This window comes from Jaculus jaculus, chromosome 9 (assembly GCF_020740685.1).
Source record: "Jaculus jaculus isolate mJacJac1 chromosome 9, mJacJac1.mat.Y.cur, whole genome shotgun sequence".
In the NCBI taxonomy this organism is placed as follows: Eukaryota; Metazoa; Chordata; class Mammalia; order Rodentia; family Dipodidae; genus Jaculus; species Jaculus jaculus.
In genome coordinates, this window is record NC_059110.1 from 30959314 (window position 1) to 30966332 (window position 7019).

At 44.5% G+C, this 7019-nt stretch overlaps 1 pseudogene; it reads right to left on the reverse strand.

Moving 5' to 3' along the window:
• Window positions 1–5986: 5986 nt before the first annotated feature.
• LOC101601379 lies at window positions 5987–6813 on the reverse strand (annotated as a pseudogene).
• Between the last annotated feature and the right edge of the window lie 206 nt (window positions 6814–7019).

Consider the following 7019-nt stretch of genomic DNA (forward strand, 5'->3'; position numbering starts at 1 on the left):
GCATCTTATGGCCCTGTGCACCCATTCTCTTTCTCTATCTGCCTTTCTCTCAATCAAATAAATAAATAAATATTTTTTTAAAAGAACATTCTATTTAAAAAAAACAAAAACCTTGGTCTCCCATGCTCACTAAAACAGGAACAAATCAAAATGTCACCCAGATATTGCTGACTCATGCCTGTAAGCCTCAACATTTGGGAGGCCAAGGCAGAAGGATTGCTATGAGTTTAAAACTAATTTGGGTTGCAAAGTGAGTGCCAGACCAGCCTGAGCTACAAAGCTTGGTTAAAATTGTACAATTGCTACATGAAAAAAAAAAGTGACAACAGTTAGAGTTTCTACACATTTTTTTTATATGAAACAGCTATGGATTACATATGCACTAGACCAATCAGAACAAGGAGAAAAAACCCAAACACCCTGAAAACTGACTTATTTGACTTCATATGAGTATAACTGAAACCAGGGTTCCTTCTAATAAGCTAGAACATTTTAAACCAAAATCCAACATTTATAAGCAGGAGGTAAAGTGGGGAGATAAAATCTATATAGCTCTGTCTCTCTCCATATATATTGACGTATGTTTCTTCAAATTTGCCTTTCCATTTCAACAACCACAACAACAAAATGTGCCACCACTGGCTGTTGGACTGTTGACTGTGGTGCAATTTTACATTTTTACATTTTTTTTAAAAAATTATTTATTTATTTATTTGAGAGCGACAGACACAGAGAGAAAGACAGATAGAGGGAGAGAGAGAGAATGGGCGCGCCAGGGCTTCCAGCCTCTGCAAACAAACTCCAGACGCGTGCGCCCCCTTGTGCATCTGGCTAACGTGGGACCTGGGGAACTGAGCCTCGAACCGGGGTCCTTAGGCTTCACAGGCAAGCGCTTAACCGCTAAGCCATCTCTCCAGCCCAACATTTTTACATTTTAAAAATCCTTACGACAAGGTAACTGCAGTAATCTGATGTTAACCAGCTAGTTATTTTTCCATTATCCTATCTCCCTTCTGTGATGACCAGCTTTGAGTTAACCAACCCACCTTTTGCTCTGTCGCAAAACTACCTTTTCTACTTGGCCTTCCACTTTATGGGAGGAAGTGTTGCTAGAAAAACAAAGTCAAGTAAAGTAAGAGTGCTTGCTGCATAAGCATGGGGGGGCCTGACAAGGCTTGATTTGCCCTGAATTTGGTTCCCCAGCACCCGCACAAACAGTAAGATGTGGCCACGCATGTCTAGAACTCCAGCCCTGTGGAAAGCAGAGACCAGAGAATCGCTGGGGCTCACTGGTCAGCCAATCTGCAAAACAGCAGTGGCAGGTACAACGAGAGACCCATGTCTCAAGGACACGAATGGATGAGCAGTAGAGGAAGATTTCTGATGGTCCTCTATGGTATCTGTGCACGTGCACACACACATTGGGATAGATGTGCACACCCACCACACATAATATAGACACATGGGGAAAAAGCTTACTTATTAGAATCTGGTCCTGTAACAAATAGAAAGGTACTTGAGGTTGTACAGCTTATATATAGACATCACAGATTATTTTTAAAGTAAAACATCTGCATTGTGGTGTAGAATAGAACACTGTGTGTGGAATTTAGGTTAAAACACAAACTTCAAGAGTGCAACAGGTACATAAACTACAGTCAGGGGTCATCTTTGCTTGGCATAAGTGGTGGTTTGATTCAGGTGTCCCCCATAAACTTAGGTGTTCTGGAGGTTAGGTTCCCCAGCTGATGGCAATTGGAAATTAACGCCTCCTGGAGGGAGTGTATTGTTGGGGGCGGGGTTAGGGGTGTAATAGCCAGTTTCCCCATGCCAGTGTTTGGCACACTCTCCTGTTCCTGTTGTCCACCTTATGTGGGCCATGGGGTGATGTCCACCCTCTGCTCATGCCATCATTTCCCCTGACATCATGGAGCTTCCCCTTGAGGCTGTAAGCCAAAATAGACCTCTTTTTCCCATAAGCTGCTCTTGGTTGGGTGGTTTCTACCAGCAATGAGAACCTGACCACAACAGTGTGCCTTCAAAGTAGCGTGAACACTGTTTGTGTGACTACCTCCCCCAGTTCCTTCAGGCCTCGGGTTAAATGGCACCATCTTAGCATTGACTTCCCCACCTGTCCTGTTGAACAAACTACACGTGCCCACCTGTACCTCCTTTCCCGATTTTAATTTTCCTCCCAGCACTTCTTACCACCTTACACATGCTATAAGCTATAAGCATGTTTCTTTCTTTCACACTGGTCGCCTCTAAAACATGATTTCCTCCAGGGTAGGACTTTGACTTGTCTCTTGCTGCCTGCCGTGTGTGTGTAGAATAAATACTGAGATGTTTGGATATTATGAAGCTAAATCAAAGAAAATAATTGGTTTGGTTGAGCAAGTGGTCCCATAATATATCCCTTAAATCATGCCACAGACATCTCTGGCTGAGTTTATGAAAGCCGCAATCAGAGTCTAGGAAATCTTTACAGGTCGCTTTTCTTCTTCATTAAAATGAAGAAAGTTCATGAGATCTATCATTCCAGGGCTTCTGACTGATTTCTGTTAAGATTTCTGCCTTCCTAGTAATTCCGTGGGTGGCTGATATATAAGTAGGCTACTTATAACCTTTCAGGGTGTATAATGGGATATATGTCCATGTCGCTTCACTCATTATTCAACATGTGAGTACTTACTATGGACTAGACATCATGGTAGACCGCACAGATACAGCAGGAAGCAGGCAGTCCCTGCCTCTGTAAGCATGTGTTCATATGGGGAGAAAGACACACAGTAAACAGATACACGAATAAAATATACATTGAATGCTAAGAAATAGTGTGAGAAACAAAACGCAGTAAGAGGGGTAAGGAGGGTGCGGGTATACAGGGAGCTTAGAAAAAGATTTGAATAAAGAAATTGGGCGCAGTAGGAATGGTGGTATCTTAGAGGGAGATGGGCTCTAAGGGCCTAAAACAAAGCAGAAGAACACATATTGCTGAGGGAGAGAGAAAGTAAGAGAGAGAGAAAGTGCAGGCCTAAGCAGCTGGCAGACTTGCCCATCCTCTAACACGAAGGTGTTTGGGGAGGCTGGGGAAGTGGGGCCCTGAGGAACCCTGCCACAAGCAGCAATCCCTGCTGGTTTGGGAGTTCAGGGCTGGGGCACGGTCGGCTGGGACAGAGGAGTCAGGCAGCCCTGCTGGAGGCCTTGCGGATCCTCAGGGCTGCGCTGCAGGGGGAAGTCCCCATGCTGGCTTCCCTCGTCGTGAAGATGGCCAGGCTCAAGTCCAGATACTGGACGCCCGCCGGCTCTGAGAACCTCGCCCCTTGCTGCCAGATGCTCAGTCATCACTGTCACTCTAACCAGGAAAGAAGAAATGCACACACACACACACACACATATACATATATATCTGATTCCACTCAGCTCAGGCTTCTCCCTTCTCCCTTGGCTGCCCCGGGAGTACCCACAGGCAGAGGCTGGTCACAGGCTGCAGGGAGCCTAAGAGAGCTGACAACCGAAGCTCCTAACACTCTCTGAAGTCTCCTTGACCTCCAGCAAAAGGCATAGCCCTGGGAGAGACTGATATTCTTAGTTTTTTTTGAATTGCGTGTTGCTAATATCAGGTCTTCCTGTAAATACTCATGGCTTCCCTTAAATCGAGAAGCCCACAGAATTACGACTTCATTTTATGGGTGACGATGGGAATGGACTCTCACAGCTCAGACTTGCTCAGTGCCTCCTGAAAGCCAGGCTTTGTGGCATGCCTCGTACCTGTGTTCATTGCCTAGGTCACTGTACATGTGTGACCATGGCACTCATCTTGTCATTTTCACAAGAAATGGAAGAGAGAAGAGATTTGCCCAAGGGCAGCCAGCTGGCAAGAGGTGAACGAAGAGGTGCCCCCAACAAAGGAGCCCACGGCATTGCCCTTCACTATCTCTCCAACTCAGAAGCGTGACTGCCCGCATATTGCTGGAAAGCTTCCAAAGACACTGAACTTTCTCCTTATACATCCTCTTATACATCTGCAGAGAGTGTGGGGCGTCAGAACACTGAGCCGGGTGTAAGAAGGACATGTGCATAATCCCAGCACTCAAGACATCTTGAATCATGACTATCCGAGCTTAGGGAACATTGCAGAAGAGGGAGCGAAAGAACATGAGAGTCACGGGGGGGGGGGGGGGAAAGGACTGCTTTAGGGCGCTGTCCTCTGAATAAGAACCTGTTCTCTCAGTGGTTGTTGTCACCCCCACATGCGCTGTACTGAGCCCATCGACACCTCAGCATGGAGCATGGAGGAGGACAAAAGGACGAGATGTCAAAACGGAAGCAGGACTATTGGGAAAGGTAATGGTCCTCAGTGGAACGGGAGTCTGGGGGCGGGAGGGTAATAAGATCAGAATATGATCAAATTATAGTGTGTCCATGTATTAAAGTTCTCAAGTAAACAAAAAAGAGGCTAAAGCAAGAGGATTGCTAAGAATTTGAGGCAAGCCTGGGCTAAATCGTGTTCCAGGCCAGCCAGGGTGAGATCTTTTCTCAAAACTGAAAAAAAAAGCAAAGCAAAACTAAATCCCAACAGTGGGGAAGTACAGGCAGGAGAATAAGGAGCTTAAGATCATCCTCAATGATGTATTAGGTTGTAGGTAAGCCTAGGCTTCCTGGGACCCTATCTCAGAAATAAACAGGACTGGAGAGATGGCTCAGAGGTCAAAGGCACTTGCTTGCAAAGTCTGATGCCCTGAGTTCAATTCCTCCGTACCCACATAAAGCCAGATGCACAAAGTGGTGCATGTATCTGGACTTCATTTGCAGGTCAAGAGGCCCTGACGTGCCCATTCATATTCTCTCTCGCTCTGCCTTTGCAAATAAATAAAAGAGATAAAGATTCAGATCTTGGAATTTTAGAACTATGAAGCCGTCCCTCCTTACCAGTAAAGAACATATTCTCAACCACCCCTCCAAACAGTGGTTAGCACTGACCCTATATACACTGTGTTTTCTGTTTTCACCTAAAAAATGCACACGTGATAAAGGTTAAGGGATGAGTCAGGCTTGGTAGGAGATTAACATCAGTGATAATAAAGTAGGATGATTACATACAATGTACTACTGTGGTTCTGTAAACATGTTCTCCCTTTCTTTCTAGAATATTCCACTTAATATTTTTGGGACATGGAAATAAAAACCCAGGATAAAGACGTCTGTATTTTCTGATTTATATAAAATTAATTCTATCAATAGTACTTAGTACTCATGGCACGGTTACAAGTTGATAAGTTGAGTTTTCTATGTTCCATAAGTAACTGGGGTTCAGTGACTAATTAAATTTTCTGGCCATAGTGGAAAATTATTGTTTTCATCTTTATGACTGAAGATATTTCTGAAATACACTCAGTAAAATAGTATAGTAAATGGAATCCCTTTTTTCACAAATAGGACCTTTTATTAGTCATTATTAAAAATCTGAATTTTAGGGCTGGAGGGATGGCTTAGCGGTTAAGCGCTTGCCTATGAAGCCTAAGGACCCCGGTTCGAGGCTCGGTTCCCCAGGTCCCACGTTAGCCAGATGCACAAGGGGGCGCATGCGTCTGGAGTTCATTTGCAGAGGCTGGAAGCCCTGGCACGCCCATTCTCTCTCTCTCCCTCTATCTGTCTTTCTCTCTGTGTCTGTCACTCTCAAATAAATAAAAAAAAAAAAATTAAAAAAAAAATATTTTAAAAAAATCTGAATTTTAGACATTGGAGAGATGGATTAACAGTTAAGGCATTTGCCTGCAAAGCCAAAGGACTCAGGTTCAATGCCCCAGAACCCACATAAGGCAGATACACAAGGGGCACATGTGTCTGGAGTTTGTTTCCAGTGGTTGGAGGCCCTGGCGTGCCCCTTCTCTCTGTGTCTGTCTGTCTGTCTGTCTGTCTGTCTCTCTCTCTCTCTCTCTCTCTCTCTCCCTCTTTCTGCTCATAAATAAATAAAAAACAACTTTTAAATTTGAATTGTAAACAGACTTTGGATTGGTGGCTCGTACCCATCATTTTGCCCGACTTTAGCACCTGTCTTGTCACCAGTAGCTTTTCCAGAGCTTCTGCCTTCACCATGCAGCACTGTGAGCTTTCCCGATTCGCATTTGGGCTTCTTCGGCATGTTCACTTTTCTAACGAAGGCATCATGGAGAGGATAGGTAGACTGGCAGGCCTTTCCTATGCTTTCCCAATGCTGCCTGGAATCAATTTACTAACCACTTCTTTCAGGTCATTTGTCTCCACCACTCGGGTCATGATTTCCATCTTCTTCTGGATCTGGCGGACCTGTTGGTGCTGCACAGGCTGTCTTATGGATCTGGTTGCTGCTTTTTAAAAATTTTTATTTATTTATTTATTTTTAGTAAAACCCACACAGAACAGATGAAGCAAATAGGCACCTGTTGTCTTGACATCGACGTGAGCTTCAATCATGGTCTGCCACTTTTTGACCATGGAGCACATTTTGTCCTGGGTGAGACCCATACCATGGAAGTTAGTCAGACAGTTTTTGCCCTGAACATCTTCAGTGATGAGCTTGAACTTCCTGAAGACAGCTTCGTCATTCTGCAGGTCAGCAAGGCTTGCTTCAAAGACACGCCCCTTGAGGCCATCAGAGGCAGTTTTGGTTCCTTGAGTCCTGGTGACTAGCGTCTTTCCAATATTTCAAATATTAAACATAGCCGGTGCCTTCCCATCATACCAATCTTTCTTAGAAAATGAATCAGCCATTTTCTTCTTGGCTCCCTTTTTGCCACCTTTCCTAAGGCACTTGTTCTTGTCAATTGCCATGGTGCTGTTCAGGGAGCCAAAAGGGGGAACTCTCCTTTTGAGCTAATATTTTTTTTAAACTTTATTTATTTATTTGAGAGTGAAAGAGGAAAAGATGAGAGAGATAGAGACAGAGAGAGAGAGAGAATGGGCATGCCAGGGCCTCTAGCTAGTGCAAATGAATTCCAGATGACTGTGCTACCTTGTGCATCTGGCTTACATGCGCA